Source organism: Callorhinus ursinus, unplaced genomic scaffold, assembly GCF_003265705.2.
Source record: "Callorhinus ursinus isolate GAN/ISIS: 27379988/994484 unplaced genomic scaffold, GSC_fseal_2.0 scaffold10, whole genome shotgun sequence".
Classification (NCBI taxonomy): domain Eukaryota; kingdom Metazoa; phylum Chordata; class Mammalia; order Carnivora; family Otariidae; genus Callorhinus; species Callorhinus ursinus.
Window position 1 is genome coordinate 79401117 of NW_027397072.1, and position 26337 is coordinate 79427453.

Genomic DNA, 26337 nt, shown 5'->3' on the forward strand with positions numbered 1-26337 from the left:
GAATATGAGGTTGTAAACCAACAGAATCAGGTGCTTTTGCTTGCAGTTTGAATTCCAGTTACTTGTTCAGTGTTTGGCATGTGACAGTGCTGTGCTATGTCTCCATGATTATTCATGGTAAACAATCAGAGAGCAGGAAGAACTCTGCCGACAGCAATAACGCAATAAACTGGAGCTGTGAGCTGTAGCTGCTTAGGTCTCCACCAGTTAAACATCTGGAGAAGACATCTGCCCGAAGACTCTGCTGGATGAGGAAGACCAAATGGGAGAGAACTTTCCGAAAAGACTCTGTGGAGGCAATTCCCAAGTGCCTGTTGGCTCTGTTAGGTTTGCCATGGTGGAGGCAGTGGGGAAGGATACTTTTGGGTCCGTAAGAGTCCAAAGTAAAAACATACAAACAGAAATTCAAGTCCTCTTATTTCTGATGATGATAAAATTGTATTCTTAGTGGCACTGGTGAATTGTTTATAGGGTAATAGTTTTCAGGTTAATTCATTTCAGATGAAATCTCACTCAGAAGGATACTCTGTAACACAAATGAATGCAGGCAGAGCTGCTCTGTGGGGTGGGGGTGGGGTGGGGAAGAGTCCATTTCTGATGGACCCCGGGGTTCCAGGAACCAGTCTGAAGACCACTGAGATGTGCTTGAAAGACCTCACTGTCCTCCTTGAAGTCACCTTCCAAAGACTGTCCCCTAAAATGTGCCTAGTTTCTTTAAAAGCCAATTATAGGCCCATCATCAGTATATTCCTCTGAATATTTTTATAAGTAATTTCAGTGATTTTGGGGGTGAACTTGGGGTAAAGACTTGCCAGGGCAGCACATGGACCCAGTTTTGCCCCAACTAGGCGTTTGTTTGGAGAAAATCACTGAACGCCCTCACCCCTGGTCCCATTGCCTGAGTTGTAAAATGACAAGTTATGCTGGGCAATCTCTACGGTCCAGTCCTGCTTTAGATTCTATGAGTCTAGGGAATAAAGTCGCCCCCTCTTTCATAAAGTAGAAAGACTCTTGTATTTGTTGTAGAGAGCACAGCTGAGATATTTTTAAGCAATTTCTGGTGTACCATGTAAGCTGTAACCATTAGGACACCAGATCTGTTTCCTCACAGGCGATGGCTAGTCTACCAGTATGGAGAAGTATCACTCTTGTAGTATTTCAACCACAGGCAAACCAAGAAAGCACCAGTGAAGACTGCAGAGCTATATCCCCAACTGCCCTTTGTATCTGTTGGGCGTGTCATCCGTTCCCTTTGACCTCACAAACTCCCACCCTTAGCTTCAAAGAGAAGAGACATGGTGGTGATTTATTACAGTATTGTTTGGGAAGAAACTTCTAGGAAGGGGACTGTGTTTTCTTTGTCCTTGAGTCCCCAGTCACCAGCACAGTGACGGCACAGAATACAATACCAATTTGTTGGCTGGGCTGGGGCGCCTTCCCCAAGCCTATTTTCCTACCAAAAGGCACAAATGGCTTTCTGATGAAAAAGCCCAGAGAAGCAGGACCATATCTTGCGTCCACCCCTCACTCTCTCTTTAGGGGTAAACCGCAAACTGCAATTTGGTTTCATCTCGAGGACTGCCCTGAAGGCACTGGATGTTCCCAGTGTGGGTGGTCCTGTCAGTGGGTGGGAGGAAGGAGGGGGGAGGTATACACACAATCCTCATTAACAACCCCTTTGTTGTTGGATAGAGGTCACGTTAAGGGTGACTGGGAAGTCTCATCTTCATAGGGCGATAGCATGCACAGACTTGAAGGCCACTGTCAACCCGAGCAAGAAACCCCAACATGCCCCAAAGCAAGGGATCTCAGCTTGGCTGCACACCAGCCATGTGACTCAGTCACCACACGAGGCTGGCAATGCTGAAAGGAACCACAACAGTAAGAACAGTGTGTGAGGTTCTGTTTTAAGGTGGGGAATACAGCTTATTTTGGTTTATTTGAAGCATGTGCTAAATGTGTAAACACATCACTGGGTGTTTGTTTGAATTTCATACTGTCTCTCACATCCCCTGATCCCGAGTGAGTCACACCTCTGGGCCTCGGCTTTGTCATTTCTGTATTTGCTATCATCTCTAGAAGAAAAGCAGTCAGAGGTCCACCTTGCTTTGTGAATTTTTTATATTTAAAAAAAATGAATTTATTGTGTTTCCAGCTGAGATCTAAAAAAACTAAGGATCAAATGTAAGAATACCTCGTATTCAGGAGAGACTTCCTGAGAAGTTATAAATCCCATTAAACTTCCAAATCTTGAAATGAGAGGAAATGGCACTGAAACACTAAGTCCAGTTCATACACATCCCACAGCAGCCCTGGGACTGTCACCACCTCTCTGCACCCAATCGCCAGCAGTCACGCACCGAGGGAACGGATGCTCAAGGCCATCCTGGAACACAGTCCAGCCCTTGTGCTTTATTCTGATGGTCACGGCGGAATCCCCGCAACTCAACATTCACTGCGTTCTTGAAGCCTGGCCTAGCCGACTTGAGGAGGAGGAGTCAGAGTGGATATCTTAAGCTATAGCCGAACAACAAAGCATGGTTGAAGAAGAAAAATGCAGTAATCCCACAAGATCCTAAGAAACGTCAGTGTGTGGAGGGTCACAGGTAGACCGGAGGCCGGGGTTAGCTCCATGTAAACACACAGAGGGCACTGTGGTCATTGTGCCCCCAACTCCAATCCTACCCATTTGAGAACATTTTATCATCTATTTCCAAAAGGAATAGATTGGCATGAACAAAAAACAAAGGTTTAAACCAAAAGTAAAAGAAAATCCCAGTGTTGGTGAGGCCAAAGGGCAGGGGCGGGTATCTCCAACTCCATTTTTGAAAAAAGGAAGACAAAGTCTCCGATGCTCCGAAGGGCTGGAAGCAGAGTTTGGGATGGGTCATCTGTACATCAGCACAGGGCCTGTGCTTCGGGATCGTGCTGGCTGCCCTAACCCTATACACCTGCATCTGAGCACCACTGGGCCTTCCTCCAGCCAGTGATGCCCACCCAGCCAGAGCCACTCCCTTTCATGTGCCCTTAGCCCTTCCCCTTCTCAGCCCCTGGGAGCTCCCCCAGGTGCCTGAACTGTTGATTGGTAGCAGTGCTCAGCGTTGAATGGATGTTCATGCCAGGCCGGCTGAAAGCACTTTCTACACGTTACCTTGCTCAATCCCACGCAACTCCTCCAAGGTGGGCGCTACTGCGGCAGCAGGCAGGCGAGGTGCTCCAAGCATGGGCTGTGCAGTCAGGCTGCCCAGGATGAATCCTAGTTCTAACCACTCAATGAGCTGAGTGTCCCGATACCTGCCTCCACGGGTTTTCCAGAGAAATCATTACACAATCATTGGAAAGTGCTTAGCACAGAACCTGGCACAGAACAAGCATTCAATAAATGTTCGTTTTTATTAATATTTCTTTTTTTTTTTTTTATCTCTGAGGGTAATGCCTTAGAGCATTTAAGGAATTTGCATGGGTAAACAATTTGGGAGAAAAGCTGTTTCTATAAGAATGCCTTAAATCTAAGCCCTTTGGCTCTACTTTCTGGACATTCTGAAAAGAAAAGATGAGATTTTCTAGAGGTTGAGGATGGGGTAATGTATTTTAGGTTATAATTGCTGCCATGGTTGATTGATAGGACTGCGCTTACTGCTACAGTGGACACAACGCATGCTCATCAGCCTCAGTGCACAAGGAGATCTGCCCTGAGGGCCAGCCGTGAGTCCCCTCCAGGACCCACTGAGTGATGACAACAGGGATGTTGAAATAAAATAGACAATAAAATGGGACTTTCTGAAGTAAGGCCAGAGAACAGAGGTGCAGCCAGAGGTGCCGAGAAACCTGGACTCTGTGCCCGGAACACCTGACATGCTGTCACTGCTGTCAGAAGCACTCCAAGGTCGGGCCCCAGGGTGACTTACCCGCAGAGTCCGAACCAGGTAACCAAGAACTGAGACGTGAAAGGACGCAGGCAGGATTTTTAAACATGCAATTAGGTGATTAAGATTCTACGTATCTTTCACTGGGGAACTGCATTAGACAACAGTTTCTTAAAATTATCGTCCCAGGCTTGTTATCACTCGCCCGGGGGAGCACCTGGGGCAAAGATCACGAGGTTTTGAGGCACGGGCTGCAGGTCCCATGCTCTCATGCATGGAGGGGGCCTGGCGTGGACGGCTTCCAGGGGAGGTCGCAACGAGGCTTCCAAGCTCTGACGAGGGAAGCAGGCACAGACAGTTCCCTGTGAGGTCTGCTGAGGACTACCTCAGGTAGTGAAGGATGAATGGCAGCACGGTCCCCCACCAGCAGGAGCTCTGACACCTCTCGGCTACTACTACTCCTGTAGTCACATGGTAACGAGGGGCGGGGGAGCAGGTGCACTGTCCCAGGGCCGGGGTTCCCTCACATACTACATTCAGATCAGCACTGCCACTTGGCCATTTAAAAAAATGCCTCCAAACTGTGAAGCTCTGGCACACACAACTGTCACAGAACCTAGCCACCTCATCTGGCGGTATCTGTGGTAGCGCTCAGGAAGGGGAAAAATAAAACCCTTAAGACTTTAATATCTGATGACGGTAACTTTCCCACGGGTGGTATTTTTTAATTGGGCAATAGACACACTTCCGTTGTTGCCAGTCCTTACGTTTCTGACGTACACCACTTCTCAGGGAGCAGAAACAGTAGCCTCTCCTTAGCAGATGGCCAACTGCTTCTCATGCTCCCCTATTTCTTCACAGGTATCGCAAACGGGCACATTAACTACCTGCAAATGTAATGGCAGTCATTTCACAGAGCAGTGGTTTTTAATTAATAGGATTTCCCCGGAATTACTTGCCATTTGGGGCCCTTAACAGATCTGAATCCTTTAGCCCTTTAAAGTTCACTTCATTTTGCTTGATCTTAATGGCTTTTAAAACGTCTGACTTTTAATTGGGCTGTTTGATTTTCAGATTTGCTTCTATAACTGGTACTACGACTGTCTCCACCTATTTGAGATTTAAAGCCAAAGACAAATGTTTATGACTCCCCATTAAACATATTCATATATGCAAATATCCATTCTAGCAATTAGCTGTGCACTATAGCCTACTCATTATGCAAGCGCACCCCTCTGCAGGTACTCCCCAAGCCATCATTTCTACTGCTCAGAACATGGGAAGGAAGTTATAAACCAACTTTCATTCTGTCTGAAGTCCACTCCTCTGTCAGGGTCATTGCTACCATCTGCCTGGGCTTATTTTCACAAACAGGTAACTACTTTCCTCTCTGCATTTGTTCAGAAGAATTAAGCTCCTGCCATTTCAGTCAACCGGGAGCCAGGAAGGCTAGGATAGGTTCGCACTGGGGGTTGGTGATTTAGTGCATCCAAAGCACAAATGAAGTAACTTAGTGTGGAAGCAAATAGAGAAATCAGGAGTAACACAAAGGGGGTGGTCTAGATGACCTAAGAGTTTTCAACTCTGGTATTTTCCTATCCAGGGTTTCATATCTACATCTTTTGAAACAATGGTGGGTCATAGGGAGATGGTGTTTGCTCACATGTATCTCCTTCCTGGACTTCCTCTTCCAGGGACTGTTCCGGTTGTCAGTGAAATCGACAAATTATCTGATTCTACCATGTTCATCCTCTGCTGAAGGATGAAGGTGCACTGTAGCTCTTCTGTTTATGACCTTATTTTTTCTTAGGGCCAGTAAGTTCCAATGGTCCTTTTTTCCCACTTACAAGCTGAGTGCACCTGCTACCTTCTACACAGCCCTGTCTTCCCTGAGGGCCAGCATCTCATTCCCTACCATTTAAGACTCTCGCAAAACACCAGTCTCATTTAGAAGACCTGCTAAACCCTGGTGAGATATGAGATGAATGTTTGCCTTTGAAATCTCAATCGAGCAACTGCCTTTCCCAATAGGACCCATATCTATTACATTAATATAGAATAAATGGAAATCAAAGGAAACTGAAAACCGACACTAATTAAAAAAATATAGTCAGTGGTACTAGAGTGTGGGGTGGATGAATTCTGGAGAACAGGCGGCTCGGGAAAAGCTGCAAGGAGGAGGGAGTACCTGAAGGGCTTCAAAGTCCTAGAGGAGGCAAATGAAGTCAGGGACCTCTATCCTGCCCCACAGAGGAAGGTTGACAGCCAAGCACAGAGTGCTTGGGCATGGAGGTAGTTTATTTCCCTTACTCTCATGGTATTTTTTTTAAAGTGATACATACACATAGTTCAGAACTCCCCAAATAGCATAAGGTATACAATGAAATGTCTCCCTCCTGGCCTTCTTCCTACCCTCTTACTTCCTACTCTCATCCCCCAAAGTCACGCCTGTCTGTAGCTTCTTCTATATTATTTTGGAATTTCTTTATGCATTAATAAGCAAACATGAACACAGAGCATTAGATCCATTAGGGTAAGTACATGACATTAAAGAACAACTATAGTGGTGGACAAATATAATGTTAACTGGACTCTAATTATCTGGCTGTGGCAGGCAACTTCTAAGATGCTCCCAATGAGCCCGCCTCCTGGTATTTATGTCCTTGTGTACTTCCCTCCCCTGAGTGTGGCTGCACCTAGTGACTGGCTTCTAGTAAACAGAGGAGGGCAAAAGTGATAGGATGTTACTTGCCAGTTTAGGTGACCTCTGCTTGCTGGCATGCATACTCTTATACTCTTCTTGCCAGCCTGCTTGGATGGAAAAGGCTGCCATGTTGTGAGCTGTTGTATGGAGAAATTCCTGTGGCAGGGAACTGGGGGGCGGGGGACATCTGGCCAACAGCCAAGGAGGAACTAAGGTCCTCAGCCCAGCCACCCAGGAGGAACTGAATCTTGCCAACAACCACACGAGTGAGCTTGCAAGTGGGTCTCTCCCCAGGTAAGGTTTGAGATGGCTACAACCCACCCACACCTTGCTGCTTTGTGAGAGACCCTTAGCCAGAGGACCCAGGTGCTCAGATTCCTGACTGACAGAAACTATAGAGTAATAAATGCTGTTTGAAGCCACTAAGTTTTGGGGTAATTTGTTAGGCTGTGGGTAATTCATATGCTAGCAGATGATATTAAATATTTAGTGTGTCCCTTTTCAAGATCACTCTTAACTGCTTGAGCTAAAAGCATTAGTAGCCATTATTCAAGCCATCCTACAGAAGTATAATGTGGGCCTAAAAGGTAATTAAAAAGTTCTAAAAGCCGTGTTAAAAAAGGTAAAAAGAAACAAGTAAAACCAACTTTAACAGTATGTTTTGCTTATGCCAACATATCACTCAACATGATAATGCTCACTGGCCACATGTGGCTCCTGTATTGGACAATGCAGGCTTATACTTTTTGTAGAAGGTGAGGGGTGTTCAAATCTCCTGGAGGTTTTGTGTTTTTCCCATCCCCACTCAGCCCTCAGCCCCCATTTGCTTCTTTCAGATGTCAATCTTCTCTAACACCTCCTGCTTTTAACAGGGTACACTGAACAAGTCTGTGACAGCAAAGATCCCCTGTGCAGGAGCTAAGGGAGGAGAAAGGGAAGGCTTTGGTCAGTATCACTGCAAACGCGTACCCCCACTGACTATCCTTCACGGAGACTGGGATCCCAGAGGCCCATTTTGTGCCAGTTAAATGTTTTAATGACCCATCTTTGCTTCTAATTCTGATGAAGCTAATTACATGTGGCATGACACTCCACAATGTACATGGAAGCTTCTGGCTTCACACAAGAGCTGGAAGGCTTTGAAACCTGCACTGAGCTGCAGGTGGCCCACAAGAGGGCTATGCTCAGTGCAACGTGTTTAGGAGCCACAGCCTAGTTTGAAAACAGAACAGTGGGCTGCCTTGCAAATACACCTGTCAGAGGCTGACTGGGCAAGGAAACTCTGTACTCGTTGCTCTGACTTATCTCTTACCCGCTTCTCTTGCATATAGTAAAGACATAGCTCACAAAAGCTGGGTTTTTTTTTTTTTTTGAAGTTGTGTATGTTTAAAAGTGTGCTGGTTGTTTTTTTCACGTGGAATTGCAATTCTACCTAGGGATGCTGAGTGGCCCAGAGAGAACTCTCCAAATGGAATGCTGGGCCCGTTTTCCTTGAACATCCCGTGGAGGGAAAGCACCCAGAAGGATGTTAAGTGCCACACACAGTTGATGTGACCATGAAAATATGAAAATGCACCATCTTTTCCATTTAGGGCAGTGCAGTCCACTGTTATAAAGGAGCATTCTCTGAACACATTAGACTTTAAAATTGCTTCCTCTGGAAAGCAGTATAGGAGAAGAGGGCTGTAGGTACTCTGTCATTTCTATCAAAAAACATCTGAGGCTTTAGAAATAGCACTTTGATAGGGAATGCTTTCTGCTCAAAGACAGTTTAAAAATTCCTATTCTTGTTTGCTACAAGGACTTCTAGAAAATTAGTTCCTGAACTTGATGTTCTTGCTATTAGAGGATTCAGTTTCTGAGCAAATTCAAGTATGGTGCATGAAAGAATAAGATCCTTTTCCAAGCAGACACCAGAAGAGAGGTCCGAGGACCCTGACTGGGAACATAAAGTTTTCCCAGCTGCATGGATCCAATGATGGGCATTTCTTTACTTAATTCTCTCTGAAGGGGAATTTATACCTAACCAGAGGGGAAATGAGATATGTACATATATGGCTCATGTTTGTGATGTCGGATATTAATTGGTTGTCAATAAAAATTAGTAAGCTGGTTGCCTATTCTGTTTGCTAACTAATGGTTGGCTTATTTAATTGATAATTCTGACAGTAAGAATGCACCGAACCTAAAAGGGTCAGGCATCCACTAGGTTAAGATTTGTTCTTTGGTTCATGATACCAGTTTTTGCATTTTTGTGGCTATTGTTATTAATAAGTTAATTGCCGAAAGAGTACCTAATTGAGAGATGTATTTGAACTGATAAATTGTTAGGATTAGAAAAGAGAACCAAGCACAACCTTCTAATTAGCAAATGCATGCCCTTTAAGCTACACCAACCTTACATGTTGCCTGCTAATGGCATAATGCAGTGGTTTCTAAACTTTACCGCACAACAGAATCACTTGGGATCTTTGAAAAATACTGATGCCTAGCTCCCACCCCACCCCCCATATTCTGATGTAACAGGGGTATGATCTGGGGATCCATGTTTTTAAAAGCCTCTCAGGTGATTTTGATTTACAGCAAAGTTTGGGAACCCCTATATAACACAGAACTGGACAAAGAGTCAAAAGAGCTGCATGCCTTCAACAGTTCTGGACCTAAACTCTGAAGTTTTAGTTTACCCGTTAATAAAATGGGATGATAGGGGTGCCTGGGTGGCTCAGTCAGTTAAGCATCTGTCTGTGGCTCAGGTCATAATCCCGGGGTTCTGAGATCAAGCCCCACATTGGGCTCCCTGTTCAGCGGGAGTCTGCTTCTCCCTCTCCCTCTGCCCCTCACCACCCCCAGCTCATGCTCTCTCTCTCTCTCAAATAAATAAAATCTTTAAAAAAATAAAATGGGATGATAGTTGATTCAAATGAGCCAATAAAGGTAAAAGCACACTGGAAATTGCAAAGCCTTATAAGGGCTTCTCAGCAATGGGGTTAGCATTATCTTAGGTGCTTTAAAAAATATTGATTCATTTTGCACAGTGAAGGAAACCATCAACAAAATGACCAGGTAACCTACTGAATGGGAGAAGATATTTGTAAATGACATATATGATAAGGAGTTAATATCCAAAATATATAAAGAACTTTTACAACTCAGCAACAAAATACAAATAATCCAATTTAAAAGTGGGCAGAAGACCTGAATAGACATTTTTTTCAAAGAAGACACACAAAGGGCCACCAGACACATGAAAAGATACTCAACATCACTCATCATCAGGGAAATGCAAATCAAAACCAAAATGAGATATCACTTTATACTTGTCAGAATGGCTAGAATCAAAAAACTCAAGAAATAATAAGTGTTGGCAAGGATGTAGAGAAAAAGGAACCCTCATGTACTGTTGGTGGGAATGCAAATTGGTGCAGCCACTGTGGAAAACCGTAAGGAGATTCCTCAAGAAATTAAAAATAGAATTAGCATATGATCTAGTAACTTCACTACTGGCTATCTGCCCAAAGAAAATGAAAACACTAATTCAAAAAGATACAGCACCCCTATGTTTATTGTGGCATTATTCACAATAGCCAAGATATGGAAGCAACCTAAGTGTCTATCAACAGATAAATGGATAAAGAAGATGTGGTGTATATACACAGTGGAATATTACTCAGCCATAAAAAGAATATCTGGCCATTTGTCACAACATGGATGGATCTAAAGGGTATAATGCCAATGAAATAAGTCAGACAGAGAAAGACAAATACCACATAATTTCACTCCTATGTGAAATTTAAGAAACAAAACAAACAAATGAAGAAAAAAGAGACAAACAAAAAAATAGACTTATATTTGGAGAATAAACTGGTGGTGGCCGGAGGTAGATTGGTGAGGAAGATGAGTGAAATAGATAAATGGGAAAGAAAAAAGGACTGGCTCATGGGCCTCATCCCCAGAGAATCTGATTTAATTGGTCTTGGGTTGGGCATGGGCATCGGTATTTTGACAGGCAGCCCAGATGAATTTACTGCTCAGCCAGGGTTAAAAACCACTGCCTCAATTTGAAGTGAATGATCACCTTCTCATTAAAGCCATCTCCAATCCACAGGACAGAATTCTTCCCATCTTATCTAATTTTGCACAGAATTAAAGCACTAGAGAGGACTGCTTGTCAGCTCATCTGGCTCCACTTTTCCCTCACCTTCCATTTGAGTAACAACACTTCCAAGGGAGAGGTGTGTTATACCCAGGATAAGGCACAAACCCATCATTACTAATGAGTTAAGGAAGTATTGTTAGTGTTTTAGAATTCTTCAGTGGTGGTTTTCAGAAACCATGGACAGTGCTGGGGCACCTGAGATTCTTTTCTGTTCCACAGCCCCTGGGAGGAAATACAGAAGGTTATAGGTTATCTTACCTTTTACATTCTCTGGGGAAGTCCTGAAACTTTCTTCAAGACGAAATAGCACAGTTGACATCTCAGCTCCCTTTTAAAGCACTACCCTGCACCACAGGGGCTAGAGGCCTGGGAACTGCATTCCCTGCCTGCCGGGTTTTGGCTAGATGTCACCAGTGAGAGGCACTGAATAGAGTTTGGGAGGTCAAAGAGTAATGGGAGCCATTAATCCTCCCAGGGCAGTGAAAGCAGGTGTATAAGCTTCAGCAGACGGCAGATGTGCTATCTGCCGGTGGCTTCCAGGCATCCTTCTGTAACATTGTAGGTGCTGCAGACTTCTGAGATTATTGTTAGCAGTTTTCTGTAATTCTGGCTTTACTGATTTCCTGCTGGCTCCATGCTTGTAGCTTCCCTAGCCCTCCTGATGGGTTATGCCCTACAGTTAGTGTCTTTCTACTTAAAATACCTAGAGCGGTTTCTCTTTCCCAGATTGAACTCTGACTTACATGTACAGTAATTAAGAGCATGAGCTCTGGAGTCAGAAAGCCTGATTTATTGATGTGCATCCTGGCTCTGCCACATACTAGCTGTGTGTCCTTGTGCAAAAAACCCAGCATTGCTCTGTCTCGGTTTCCTCATCTTTAAAACAGGAAATAAGAATGTTTACCTCCCAGGAATATTGTGGGAATTATATGGAGAAAATGCATGAAACATTTGTATAGTGCCTGATACACAGGACTCACTCAATAAATATTCAATATTATTATTGGTGTTATTTTACCCATTCCATCTTATAACAATCGACATGCTATAATTTAAGACCATTTCACTTCTTCTAACAGCGAACATAAACTTCGTTTTAAAAAAAATTTTTAAAGATTTTATTTATTTATCTGACAGACAGACAGCGAGAGAGGGAACACAAGCAGGGGGAGTGGGAGAGGGAGAAGCAGACTTCCCGCTGAGCAGGGAACCCCATGCGGGACTCGATCCCAGGACCCTGGGATCATGACCTGGGCCTAAGGCAGACGCTTAATGACTGAACCACCCAGGCATCCCACGAACATAAACTTCTTAATTTTTTGACAATCTCCAAAGAACAGTTGATAGTGATATAAAATTAAAAAGGTTTTTGCCTTCAAGTGGCTCACTGCCTTTTGGAGGGAAAGGCCGATAAGTAAACCCAGCAAAGTGATAAAAAGTGGAAGCACAAATAACCATCTTCTGTCTTTGTTAGACAATGCTGGCCCCTTTTATTTTTCCTCACAAGTCTTATTCTCCAGGCTTTGAAACGTCTCTGTAGTTCTCTTCTGTGTCTACTATAAGTTCTCCAAGGTCCTTCCGAATGTATAGAGTCATGTGAGGGACACAATCCACTATTTAGGCTTTCTCAGGATTAGCTGCAGCAGGAGAAACACCTGTCCTATGTTGGAAGTCAAGAGTTCCAACAGTTCTCCATCTTGTTCATTGCGTTGCTCCCTCCCTGTCCATCTGCCTCTTTGTTCAGGATACCCACAGGTCATTTGAGATTCATCACCAAATTTTAACAGCCTTGCCCTATGCTCTGTGGACCTAGATGACCATTCTGGCTTCTTTGATCGTGGAGGGGACCAAGCCAGAACTGGATACTGCAGAGATCCAGCCAAACCCCCATCTCAAGTTGTCCAGTCTCCTGGGACGTACGCCCTCAGGACTTCTGGCTACCTGTGACTAAGCTGCAGGTTTTTATACTAAAGCCACTAATCCTCTTTGCCACAAACACAACAAACTGACCATTTAAATGCAAAGAAGAGAAGAGGACATCCATGTCCCATATTAGAGAAAAAGCATCCTATTAGATATTCATTAAATCGGGAGGTTGGTATATGATACTCACATTAAGGCATTTTCATAAATACAGCTTAACGTTACCACTTTTGTAGTACTTCACATATTATCTCTGATACTTCCAGAATTTTTCATTATAAAACTAATACAGGTGGTCTGAATATATAAAGCAGATAATCTCAATTAAAAAAAATCTCATATATACCAGGATTAATTCACTACTTTTTTTTTAAGTGAATAGGGTTGAAAATTAGACCAAATATATTAAATGTTCTATACTCATTTTCAGGTATGCACAACTGGTTTTTGCAATGGGAAACAATTACCCATTCAACATGCACCTCTATCCACCAATTACATCCTTTCGGGAGTTGTTCTGCTCATGGTGATACAGAATGGATCAAACAACTCATGCACATTAAGCCCTGCCATATCTATTGCAGAGGAGGGTTCCATTCACTGGACTGGAAACAGGGTCACAGGCATCAGTCAAGGCCACTCCACAAAAAAGTTTCATCATTTCCTCATGGTTTTAGATCAGGTATATTTTGGGATTAAGTCAAGATGAGTAGAACTGCAGAAGGAAGTTGCTGCCTATCCAGCTTTTTAGAGATTCATCTCTTTGACTTTCAGGTGGCAGAAAGAAATCTCAAGTGCAAAGAAAATAATTCATGTGAAAAATTTTAAGTGGTAGTGCATATTTTTGAAACAGAATGTGACTGCAGAGTAGTATTTGTTCTACTTACTGCTTAAGAAAATAACCAGTTGGTGTCTGGGTGGCTCAGTTGGTTAAGCGTCTGCCTTTGGCTCAGGTCATGATCCCAGGGTCCTGGGATAGAGCCCCGAATCGGGCTCCCTGCTCAGTGGGGAACCTACTTCTCCCTCTCCCTCTGCCCCTCCCCCACCACTTGTGTTCTCTGTGGCTCGCTTTGCTTTCTCTCTCAAATAAATAAATACTAAAAGAACCAGTAATAATCATGATAAATGCAGTTACTATCCTAGAGGTCATGGTGTAAATCCTGCCTAAGTGGGTCTGTTCATTGACAGAAGACAGGAGTAGGGATAGAGAGACAGGACCCCATGTAGATTTCCTGAGTTTCCAATTTTAGATGGGTCAGGAGTCCTGGTTCATAGTTTTTCATTACAATGGTAGAAAATCAGTTGAGCTCAGGACCAACACTAGACAACACTGCAAAGAAGGTGCACCTTGTCTTTGGAAACCTCTACCATTTTAGGTGCACCCTCTCCCTCTTCCAAGGTTCATACCTCCTTTCTCATGCAGCACGTTCTTTTTCTGTCCCAGGATCCCATCTGGGATAAACAGACATGACATTCAATTGCCATGTCTCCTTAAGGTTCTTCTTCTTGGCTGTGACAATTTCTCGGTCTCACCTTTTTTTGATGACCCTGATCATTTTGAGGAGTGCTGGCCATGTATTTTGTAGAATGTCCCACAGTTTGGATTGTTTGATGTTTTTCTCATGATGAGATTGGGGTTCTGGGGAGGAAGACCCCAGAGGTAAAGTGCCATTCTTATTTCATTGTATCAAGGGTGCCTGTTATCAACGTGATTTATCACTTCTGATGCTAAGCTTAATCACTTGGCTGAAGTTGTGTTTGTGAGGTTTATCTACTGTAAAGTTACTCTTTAACCTCCTTTTCCAGACTTCATATGGAAGTCACTAAGTAAAACTCATGCTTAAGGGGTAGGGATTCCACCTCCTTGAGGGGCCGTATCCACCGAAATTATTTGGTATTATTCTGTACAAGAAATTCGCCTATTCACCCTGTTTATTTGTTTATTCAATCATTTATATCCGTATGGACTCTTGCATATTTACTTTCTGTACTGGGTTACAATCCAACACTAGTCAACTGTTTCTCTCTTTTTTTAAAGATTCATTTATTTATTTGAGAGAAAGAGAGAGAGCATGGGGGGAGGGCCAGAAGGAGAGGGAGAGAGAATGTCAAGCAGACTCTACTCTGAGCATGGAGTCCAACGTAGGGCTCCATCTCATGACTGTGAGATCACGACCTGAGCCGAAACCAAGAGTCGGGCGCTCAACTGACTGCACCACCCAGATGCCCCTCAACTACTTCTTAATCACATAAAAAGTATTGGACTGAGTAGTCCTTCTGACACTCTATAGATAGAGCCAAGGGGCAGAGTCAGGATGTGTTGCCAATGGTAGCTATGGACATAAATCAAAGGCTTGTCATTATCTGTGCAAAGTGATTAAAATCTGGCCAAAGAGAGTCCCAACAAAGCATTCAGATTCTGATCAGCAAGAACAGAATTCTTTCTAAATGATAGATGTCCGCATATTCATATGTATACGCTAAGGCGATAAGAGATATTCAACTGCCAAATGAAACAGACACCTTTGATTCTTTGTCTTATTTGTTCACATTGATTTACGTGACATTCATGTAACACTCCTTCCTTAAAATGTTCCTTGCCCAGCCTCTCTGGTCCTTAAGGTTCTCTTTATCTTTCCCCTCCCATTTCCTTTGATGAATCTACCCCTTCAGCCACTTTTCAGAAGCTGATGTTACCCTTGGATCCTGTCCTCAGTTCTCTTCTCTCCTTCCCCTTCTCACCTCCTCATCTATTCCTGAGGATGACATCTATGACCTCATCCTCCAAAAGCCAATTCTTTTTTTTTTTTTAATTTTATTTATTTATTTGACAGAGACACAGCAAGAGAGGGAACACAAGCAGGGGGAGTGGGAGAGGGAGAAGCAGGCTCCCCAAGGAGCAGGGAGTCCGATGCGGGACTCGATCCCAGGACCCTGGGATCATGACCTGAGCCGAAGGCAGACGCTTAACGACTGAGCCACCCAGGCGCCCTCCAAAAGCCAATTCTACAGGCCCAAGTGCACCCTGGTATTTCGGCACTCTGGCCTCCTAGAGGCCAGAGACCACATTTATTCTACTGGGCATCTTTAGTGTCTAGCAAAATGCTTGGCATCGAATAACCACACAACAAATGTTTGCGAAGAAAATAAATGAATCTCCACTTGAATGTGCCTGACCTTGATTTGCCTAAAACCAGAACTCCTCATCTCCCCACCTAAAATCCAACATGCACTGCTGAATTGTGTGCCCAAGTCTGTGGCACTGCTATCTGCCTGGCCATCTGCACATGGTTGCTGACTTCCTCTCCTCTTTACAGCAATAAAACTCCTAGAGGCATATGTTCAATTCTTAAGTTTTCTCTTGAACCCATCTTCCTCCATTTCTCACAATACTGCTTTAATTCACACTTCTGGTTCCCCTGTAGTAGCTTGGCAACTACCTCCCTCAAGTTTTTCTCCAGGTTCTGCTGCCCATCTTGCTGCAGTCCACCTACAATCAAAATTCATAGTCCCTGCTGCCTGTTAAGGCCCACAAGGCTCTTCATGGCCTGGCCTCAGCTCTTTGCAGTTGCTACCCTGTCCTAGCCGTTGGATGAAATACTGGAACAGTGCAAACTATGTAGAGTTCCACTTGTCTGACCTTCAGCCTCGACCTCTCCTCCTGCCTGAAATGACCTTCTTTCTGTTCCCTGCTTTCATCTATTACTCACCCTTCAAAAGCCACCCCAAAGGGCACATCGTCTTGATGCTCAGTGACCTTAATTACCCCCTTCTGTACACTTGTCTAAGAGCACATTTTCTACTCTACGGTGTAATTATCTGTCTTCAGAGTCCATCATCTACCTGACTCATGGGCTCCTTGAAGGAAATGCCAGCCTCACTCCTTTCTGTGTCCCCAGCGCCAGGGGCACACAAGTATTTACTTAATGAAAAGTCCTAAGCACACGCCCCTCCTTAATAAGAGACAAGAGCTGTAACACTGCACAGAAGAACTTGATCCATGACTACAAATGGAATGGAATACATTTAAAATATGCCTTCAGCGGGCTGAAAAATAATGAGCTCAAAATAAGTTACAGAAAAATTTACTTTAAGAGGTAATTGAATTTATAATAACCACAATTTTTTTTTAAAGCTTATTGCCTATTAACTTCAACAACAAAAAGTGGCTGGGCAAATTTGTCTACTACAGAATCAAAGCAATAACCGAAAGGGCTCAAATGGAACCCAGAGACGCCCCAGGCCTTGGTCGACTGTGTAGCTGTTTATGAAATAAAAGGTGCAAGGCTAATGGCCATGTGCTGCTGCTAGAATTCCTGCAGGAAATGATGGGGTAGTGTATGCTACTTTTCATCCAGATCTTTTCCCACTAAAGATCTGGCTTTTGACAAATATATTTTGGTTAAAGGTATCCTAATACAAGGTAATAATAATAACAATAATAATAATAAAGATTAGGGGCGGCTGAGTGGCTCAGTCGGTTGAGCATCCCACTCTTGATTTTGACTCAGGTCACGGTCTCAGGGTGGTGGGATCACACCCTCGTTGAGCTCCCTGCTCAGCAGGGAGTCTGCTTGTCCCTCTCCCTCTGTTCCTCCCCCTGCTTGTGCTCTCTCTCTCTCAAATAAATAAATAAAATCTTTTAAAAAAGGATTAAATTTGTGTTTTGAAGAGTTTCTATGCAGGCATGGTAGAGGTTTTTTTTTTTTTGATGATTTTATTTATTTGAGAGAGAGGGAGAGAGAGTGAGCACGTGCACGAGCAGGGCGAGGGGCAGAGGGAGAAGCAGGCCCCCCACCGAGCAGGGAGCCCAATGTGGGCTGGATCCCAGGACACTGAGATCCTGACCTGAGCCGAAGGCAGACACTTAACCAACTGAGCCACCCAAGTACCCCTGGACTTTCTTTCTTTTAGTTTTCTGATGGAGAAGGCAGGATAGGGGAGTCCAGGAGGAGCCATATGGGGAAGGACGAAGATGGCAGTGTGGATGCGGTGTCAGGCAAATGGGGCACATTCTGTCTGAACATCTCGGTGTGGGACACAAAAGGCAGTGACAATGGTATGTAAGGAATATATATTACAGGGACTCCCCCTAACTTTGCCGTTGTTTGGGGTCCAGAGGCCCAGTCCCTTAGGAAGCTGAGGCCAAGTGGGTAGTTTTTAGCCCTATCAGAGGCTCCCTCCCTGCCTTTTCTTTTTCTTTACCAAAATAATCTTGACCAGGATTTCCTCACCTCCCAACTGCAACACACTCCCTGCTCCAGAAAATTCTCAGGTTGCCTGATCACCAAGGCTGGTCTCCACACCAGGCTGTGCCCAATCACTGCTAACTTCTCCCATGCTGAGTCAGAGGTTCTGGGGGAAATTTGGTCTTATTTGTGCACCAAGAGCTCTGTATAGGATCTTTCAATGCATCTGTACCCAGATTATTTTCATGAAAAATCCAGACACCATAATAAAGCTCTGCCCAAAACGCATGTACCTGCTGACCTTCTGTGGCCTGCAGTTTGGGAGTGTTATTTTGGAGCACCCAGGGTTGCTAACATTCCTGTGCCCTTGTCCCCAGCTGGTGTCCAAGCTGGGGCACTTCCCTGCTTTCTCTGAGCTGCCGTCCCCAAAGGAAGCCTTCACTCAAGACCACAGTCCAAAGACTCAGACCATAAATGAGCTCATGTGCCAGGAAAATCCTCTTAAGAGGGATTTTAGAGGTGAAGAAGCTTTGGTGATAATCGAGACCAGTGGTTTATAGACTGTTGGTGTCAGTGGTGGCACCCCAACTCTTTCTTTAGAGGAAAACCTGTGCAGGAGAGCAGGGGCCTCGGGTAAGTGTCATCGGCCACTTTTCCCTCCTGCAAGGAGACGGCAGTGACAAAGCGAGCGTCCACCCTGCCATCAGTGAGAGGCCATGGGACGTGGGACAAGCCGTGCAGAGCCTGTGAGCGTGTGACTGGATCAGGAGAAAAATGAACTGAAGGGAAAAGCTCCCCCAGTAGGAGTGCTGTTGGCTCGAAGGTGGACATTCATTCTGAGGGTGGTCTTGTTTCAGGAGGATATTTAACTAGTGATTAGAGCCCAGGGAAGGACTAAGTTCATATAATTAACTAATGTGATCTAAAGTATGGAAGGTGTCAAGGACCCTTCTGAGTAGCCTTCTCGCCCTTCTTGGTGGAGCTTCTGGAAGCAGTGACTGGTCGCCAGCCTCCGGGGCTGGCGGCTGACCCTGCCGGAGTGGCAAGGTCAGGGCTTTGCTGGAGCCCAGGGAGGGTGTGGCCTTCTGGCCTGGCCCCCACCTCCTCCTCTGGGCTGAGCCCTCCTCCTGCCAAACCCAACTGTTAACCCTTTTCCCTGCAGCACTGAGTCCCAAGGCAGAGACTAAGCCCTAGCTGCTAAATCCGGTTCTGGCCTTTGCTGACTTTTTCCATCTGTGGGGTGGCCCCTGGGGCCCGGAGACAGGACAGAGAATTCTGCTTGTCCCTTGCTCCTGGCCCCTTCTGAAGCAGCACTGTTCTTATTCCTACTCTTCTATCTTATCCCCAGCAGCAACAGTTGGGAAGAGGTTACCAAGCTATGGAGGTTGGAGGTGGTGTCTGTGGCCTGGGATACACGGTGGCAGGAGGAAGACTGGCTGATGAAGGCCTCCAAGGAGTTTTCTGGGAGGGGGGAAGAGGGAGCAGGACCAAATCCCACGGTGCTGTGTGCTCTGTCCTCGCCCGCAATGCCAGGCCTCCTTCCGCTGCAGTTTGAATCGCACACATCTTTGAGGGTCCATCCCTAGAACTGCTCCTCTAGGAAGTCCACCAGATGACCCACCTTCCCTGGTGTCCCCGCTTCTCTGAACCCCATCAAGGATCCGTTGTCTTGGCTGGGTGCCAGTAGTTCTCTCCTCTCCTCCAGACTTCTGGGACCCAGACGACGCTTGACACTCTTGTGTCCTCTGGAGGGTCAGGTTATCAGGTCAGGTTAAATGCAGTGGGCGGAGACTCCGCGTGAAAGCCCACAGCTGGCTCGGCTTCTTGCGGCCAGAGCTGTTCTGGCAGCCGCGGGCGACTCAGCCTGTCTGGATGCACACCTCCGTCAGAGTTGCTGTCACCTTCCACTGAAATGCCTTCCTTATGTCTCAGCCTCACCCCATGCAGGGTGAACCTCTTATGAGCGGAGGCCATGCCACTGTCCCACGTTTATTTTGTTATTTCCAGTGCGGGACCCGGGACAGAGCAGAAACCTAACAAATTAACAGTTTCCCCCACTGGACCGCGATGAGGTTATGGAGAAAAGAAGTGGGTGACGGAGTAAGAGGAGAAGGGGGATCAAAACCAGATGCACGGGAATTCCATTACTGACTGCACCTCAAGGCAGTATTAACTGATAGTAACGTTAACATTACTACCCAGAATGGGGAACTTTAAATGGGATTCTGCAAGAAAAATCTTATTTTTCTCTGTGTATATTTCAGTCAGATTCTTGGAAATCACCCTTCTTTCTATCCCCCAGATATTGCAAACACGGGATATACCCAAACCTAATTTTCATATGGAAACAGTTGATATGCCACTAGGATTTCTTCTCTAGTATCATCATTTACAGTAATTGTAAATCTTTTCTATTAAAGAAAAGCACTTATACTTTTTATAGAAGTCAATGTGATTTCAACCAAAGAAAAATTATAGAGTTGGTGGGCATGAGAGAAGAGACATTGCCTCCTGGATCCTGTAATTTGTAGACCTTACGTTTATCGCTGGTTCCTCAATAATAGGGGAATGGCTCCCTGAAGTGACTTTTTGTCCTGTGATACCACATACTTCGTTCTATTTTTCCCTTATTACTGAAAATAAAGTTGTTAATTTATTTTTTTAATAAAAGAATGAACTTGAAAGCCAGTGATTTTTGGTACCTTATTTATACTCTTAAGTTGGTAAGTAAGAAAAGCACTCAAAACACCTCTTCCATTTCCTGCTGCATCATTATTTCCAATGTCAAGGGATCCCATAAAAAAGCAGCCATTTTCACTGTGTAAATACAGATTTCTCACTTCCCAGTACTTTTCAGAAGTCTCCAGACCAGAAAGTAGAGAAGAGTGCTTTAGATTTTCAAAGGATTTTATGGACTCAGGCCAAAGTCTGACTGAGGGAAGACCCATCTGGTGACCCTTGACCCCTTGATTGGGTGGCCGTGTAAAGCCGGGGCGTAGCTGGTGTGAGCTGTGAGCAGTTAGCCACACGGGAGCCCAGGTGCTCTGAGCGGGAGTGGACGAGGTCCTAGTGTTCTTTACTTGCTCGGTCACCTGCCGGTAATACTGTCAGTTTCCTTCTCTATAAAGGGGAAAAGAAAATACTCTCTCAGAACTGTGGTTCTCTCTGAGAAACGATATGGGTACAAAAGCTTTTGCGCTGCCAGGAATAAAAACATCATTAAAAGCTGTCATTTGGTTATATGATACACTGTAATCTCATAATTATGGAATATCTAGGAGAGCCTTGCACCTCCCTTTCATTTACCCGCAAGAGTGCAGCTCTTTTAACCGATCCCACATCTTGGGACCAATACTCATAAATTGTTTGCTGCCTCCCCTGCTCCATTCTGCCATTTCACATGGCTGGGTCAACATTTTCTTTACGAATTTGGGGTATTCTTTAGCATAGCTGTTAAGATTTATTCTGGAAAGTGGCTGAATGTTGCCAGCATTGCTTCGGGAACTGGTAAGAAAAGTTCCATGTCTGGACCAGTAGTGGGCATGCGTCCATACCTACTCAATGACCTTCAAATGCGCAATATGTCAATTAAAATACATCTTTTTTTTTTTAAAGATTTATTTGAGAGAGAGAGAGAGAAAGAGAAAGAGTGCACAGAGGGAGAGGGAGAAGATGCCCCACGGGAGCGGGGAGCCTGACTCGGGGCTCGATCCCAGCACCCTGAGATTATGACCTGAGCCGAAGGCAGACGCTTAACCTACTGAGCCACCCAGATGCCCCTAAAATAAAGCTTTTAACCCCTCAGGTTAGTGAGATAGGAAATGGGTGACTACTGTATTGGAAAACGTGCTGGATTTGCAGTTAATTTTTGACCTCTGACTCTGTCAGTTACTAGCTTAATGGCCCTGAGTAAATTATTGGGCCTTTTTAGTCCTCCATTTCTGACTGTAAACTGAGAATGAATAATACCCATCTCCTCAACTTTAAAGGATTATTGGGGAACTGAATAAGATCACGTAGACAAAAACATTCTGCAAATTTTAAAGCACAGAGTAAGTCTTCTAAGGGACTGAGGGCTACAGGATTCCAACAGTGTATGCTCAGAGCCTTGTGTACAGTAGGACCTCAACAAATGGGAACTGAATGGAAGGGCTACCCAACCACCACCACTAATTCTTCTGGCAACTTGACATGTAGTCCAGAGGTGAGGGAGAGTGGGAGACAGATTTGGCAGGTTAATTTGGGCTCAGCATGACACAGGGATGAAAACAATGAACTTCAACATCTGGTTATGGTTTCTAAGGAATCAGTTCAAATGACAAAACACAGGGAACACATTCGATTCTAGAAGGCAGGATCCTTCGGGTGTCCCCTGGGCCCACTGAAACGCAGACAACAGGCCAACCCCCATTAACTACCAGGAGAAGACAGATGTCCAGGTGGGGGAGCAGGAAACCGCACTTCCCTTCACCTTTTCTGCCGGCCCTGGTCCTCTTCCTGCCATCCAGCCCGCCTGGGACCCCAGAGCCCCTGTTGCCCTTCTCTCTGGCTTCTCATATTCGGCCTGCACTCGCAGCCACTTGCCTTCATTTCGAGTTTAACTCTTTTATTGTTCACTGTGGTTCCTGGTGGTTCATCTCCCCTCTCTAAGGTCAGAGACTCTATTTCAAGTGTCTTAAGGCCCCACAGCCCCTGTCTGAGGGCCTACCTGTGGCAGGTGATCCATACTTGCTGATGAGGAGCCCGGACAGCCGTTAAGGAGCTGGGACCTGGCCCTGGAGGCCGTGGGAGTCCTTAAAGGGACTGAAAGGAGGACAGTGACCTGGTTAAGCCTGTCTTGCAGGAAGATGATCTTTAAGGCAGCCTGGATGGGTGAGGAAAGCCAGCTTTTAAGGAAGGGAAAACCTGCTTCAGGTCCATAAGGCCTTCTGAAACTCTCAGGTCTGGATGTGTTTGGGGACTCAGAACTTCTTTTTAGAAAGGCAAACTGATGCCTCCATCGCATACTGTACAACACCTGGGCAGGGTCTGGGGCGGTTGAATGAACAGTCACAGGAAGTGAGATCAAAGCTATAAAGAGCTTGCAGCTAGTTCTACCAAATAAGTTTTGTTGTTGTTTTTTGTTTTTAAATTGAGGGCCTTCAGAGCTTTTAAAACATCTGAGTTGAGGGAGAGATTGTTGGTTGATACTCTAAAGGAAAGCCTTCTAAGGAGGCTGGGCCTGTTAACCAAAGACTCTCTTCATTTTCTGCTGGAGAGAGGAAAGGCTCAGGCCAATAGAATGTGAGCTATCTGGAGTGTGGGCTATGCTGGAGGGAGGGAGAGGCTCAGGAGAACAGCAGCAAGGGGTGAGGAGAGGGAAGCTGGCCATAGGCTATGCTGGGTGCATGTTGAAGCTACCAAGGGCAGCCAAGGAGAAGCCCCTGGGGAGGGCTGCTGAGGACTCTTAGGACAAGAATGCCTAGTAATCAGTTTTGAAATTGTTTGCATTGCTTTCCATAAGACCTCTCCTCGCCCACCCCGCCTGCCAGTGGATTCTCTAGAACAGTGCTAACAGAAATAGAATATGAACCACCTATGTAATTTAAAAATTGCTAGTAGCTATGTTAAAGTAAAATGGTGAAATTAATTTTAATAATATATTTACTTAACCCAACATACCCCAAATATTGTCATTTCAACATGTAATCAATAAAAATTATGGAGATTATTTATGTTTTTGTTTTGTTTTTGTACAAAGTGTTTGACACCTGGTGTGTACTCTACACTAAGAACCTATCTCAGCGCAGACTCTCCACATTTCCAGTGCTCCACAGTTACCCATGCCTGGGGGCTCCTGGACTGGGTAAGCTCTAGATGCCACAGCTGGGCCAGTCTCATACCTCAGATGGCTCAGGCTTCCCCACAGGTGAGTCTCCCAGGTGGGACCCTAGCACACTCCACACTTCTACTTGAATACATACAGCTTGACTCATTTAATTCACCAGCTTACCAAAGACCAGGGGATTAATGCCAGGTACCTACATTTATGAGCATAAATATATTCTTTTTAGTGAGAGCTCTTGGGATAGGCTGGAAGTGTGCCTTTAAATTGCAAAGAAAAAAAATCTGGGAAATGTATTTTTCTGTAAAAACTCTGAGTTTCTGTGCATATCCAGAGCTACACAGGATGCAGGAGGTAGTTATCCCTGCTTCCACTTTTTTCATTATAAATGACCATGGTTAGTTCCAACAACCTTAATAAACAGAATATTTCTCAAACTCACAAAACAGCACTCTATCTTCACTAGAGCTGGGATTACATTTGTAATGTAGAATCCTGAGAATTCTCGAGCACATATAAGCACCTGCAAGCCATAAAACAGGAGAACTGAGGAAGAAGCTGAAATTAAGTGTCTGTAAAAATAAGGATGATCAATCACAGAGTCCCTCTCCTTAGCCAAAGAACTCCCGAGAAGCTGTGAAAAGCTTGCCTGTGTGGGGAGGCACCCCAAACCACTCCAACGGGGCACTTAGGAACACCGGTCACCCCCTTCCCACGGGGCACACTCACTCTTCACAGCCTGATGGCCTCACACAACAGTTAGCTGTCCAAACCCATTAAAACAAAATTGATGATGATGATTATTTTTTTGGTGAGTGTGCAGATAAAATTCACAAATGAATTGCCCAAGAAGTCAATTTGACAGATTATCACATAAAATCTCGGCTGCTTGGAAGAACTATAAAAAGTTTCATTAAGACAGTTTCATCCTCTGTCTTCTCATACCCAACACTGCTGCATGTTACAGCAGCAAGACTCGGTGGTTTGTGCCTAGGAAGCTAAAAATCACTGTGTCTTAGCTGAACAGTATTTAATTTTAAGCCGGGTTATCTTATGCTTCTATTATTTAAACTCTGCATTACATTTAATGTAAAAGGCCTAATCCAGGGTACGCATCCTGTCTACACAGGTACATCTGCACCCACTTAGTTTGCCACAAAAGAGAATCAAGTTATACTTATTGCCCTACTACATTGCTCTTTCTTCCTTCTGCTCTAGACATGCAGTCTCTGGAAGCCCAGAATTTGGACTAATGAAAGCTCTGCACATTCTACAGCACAGTGTGAGATTCCTGTGGACTGGTGGAATTCTGGACGACTATGGGGAAGGAGGTGGCCAGCCTCGCTGCTCCCTTTGATCTCCTCTTCCTCTCTTTCTTCTGAGGCAGTGAGGCCCTTCCCATGCCTGTAAGATCTGAAGGCATCAGGTGCCTTAACTCCTTTTTGCTTCCCACCCCAAGGAAAAGACAGTCACTTGGCTCTTCACAGGCAGAGAGGAGAAGCAGGAGAAATCTGGAGAGGAGGACTTCCACAAGATTTTGGATCAGGTTCCTGCAGATTTGAGAATTCTTGATGCCATGTGGGGTCCTACCACATACTTAGCTGGGCAGCACTGCAGGTGAATGAGATGGCCTTCTGTCCATCCCTGTTCTGGGTATGGTGCGTGTGTGTGCGTGCGTGCGCGTGCGTGCGCGTGCGTGCGCGCGCATGCGCGCGCGTGGGTGTGTGCGTGTGTGTGGGTGTGTGCGTGTGCGTGTGTGTGTGTGCGTGTGTGCGTGTGTGTGTGTGTGTGTGTGAGACTGTAGCTGTCCTACCTCAAAAAAGACTTTCCAACCCAAGGACCATCTGTAAAAACCTAGAGTTTATCAGAGAAAACAAAATGCACGTTTCAGGTCTATAGGGCAAATGTGGTAAGGAAGAACAGTTAGTAAGATCATGAGTTAGGTTTCTGTACATACTTCTATTGTAAAGGCTAATTCTTCTTCAAAAAATAAGCAAGACATTCTGTTCTGTAGAGAGGTCCTTGGAATCAAAACAGAAGAATAGGTCGTGCTAAGTAAGGACCCAGGCTCTGATAACTCAGTTCAGGCTCTGACAGCTCTGCCAGGTATCTCAGAGCTGAGGGGCTGAGTCCTTCTCCTGGCTCTGATGTCCAGGACTTACAGTGGGAATAATAAAACCAAGTCTGCTTGACATTTTTCCAAAGAAGACATCCAAATGGCCAACAGACACATGAAAAAGCACTCAACGTCGCTCGGCATCAGGGAAATCCAAATCAAAACCTCAATGAGATACCACCTCACACCAGTCAGAATGGCTAAAATTAACAAGTCAGGAAACGACAGATGTTGGCGGGGATGTGGAGAAAGGGGAACCCTCCTATACTGTTGGTGGAAATGCAAGCTGGTGCAGCCACTCTGGAAAACAGTACGGAGGTTCCTCAAAAAGTTGAAAATAGAGCTACCATACGATCCAGCAATTGCACTACTGGGTATTTACCCCAAAGATACAAATGTAGGGATCCGAAGGGGTATGTGCACACCGATGTTTATAGTAGTAATGTCCACAATAGCCAAACTGTGGAAAGAGCCGAGATGTCCATCGACAGATGAATGGATAAAGAAAATGTGGTACACATACACACACACACACACACACACACACACACACACACAC

At 45.0% G+C, this 26337-nt stretch overlaps 1 protein-coding gene across 3 annotated transcripts in view; it reads right to left on the reverse strand.

The window, feature by feature from the left end:
* Positions 1-26337, reverse strand: part of AFF3 (ALF transcription elongation factor 3) — a 568701-nt gene that overhangs the window by 120868 nt on the left and 421496 nt on the right. The gene's annotated exons all lie outside the window — the stretch shown is intronic.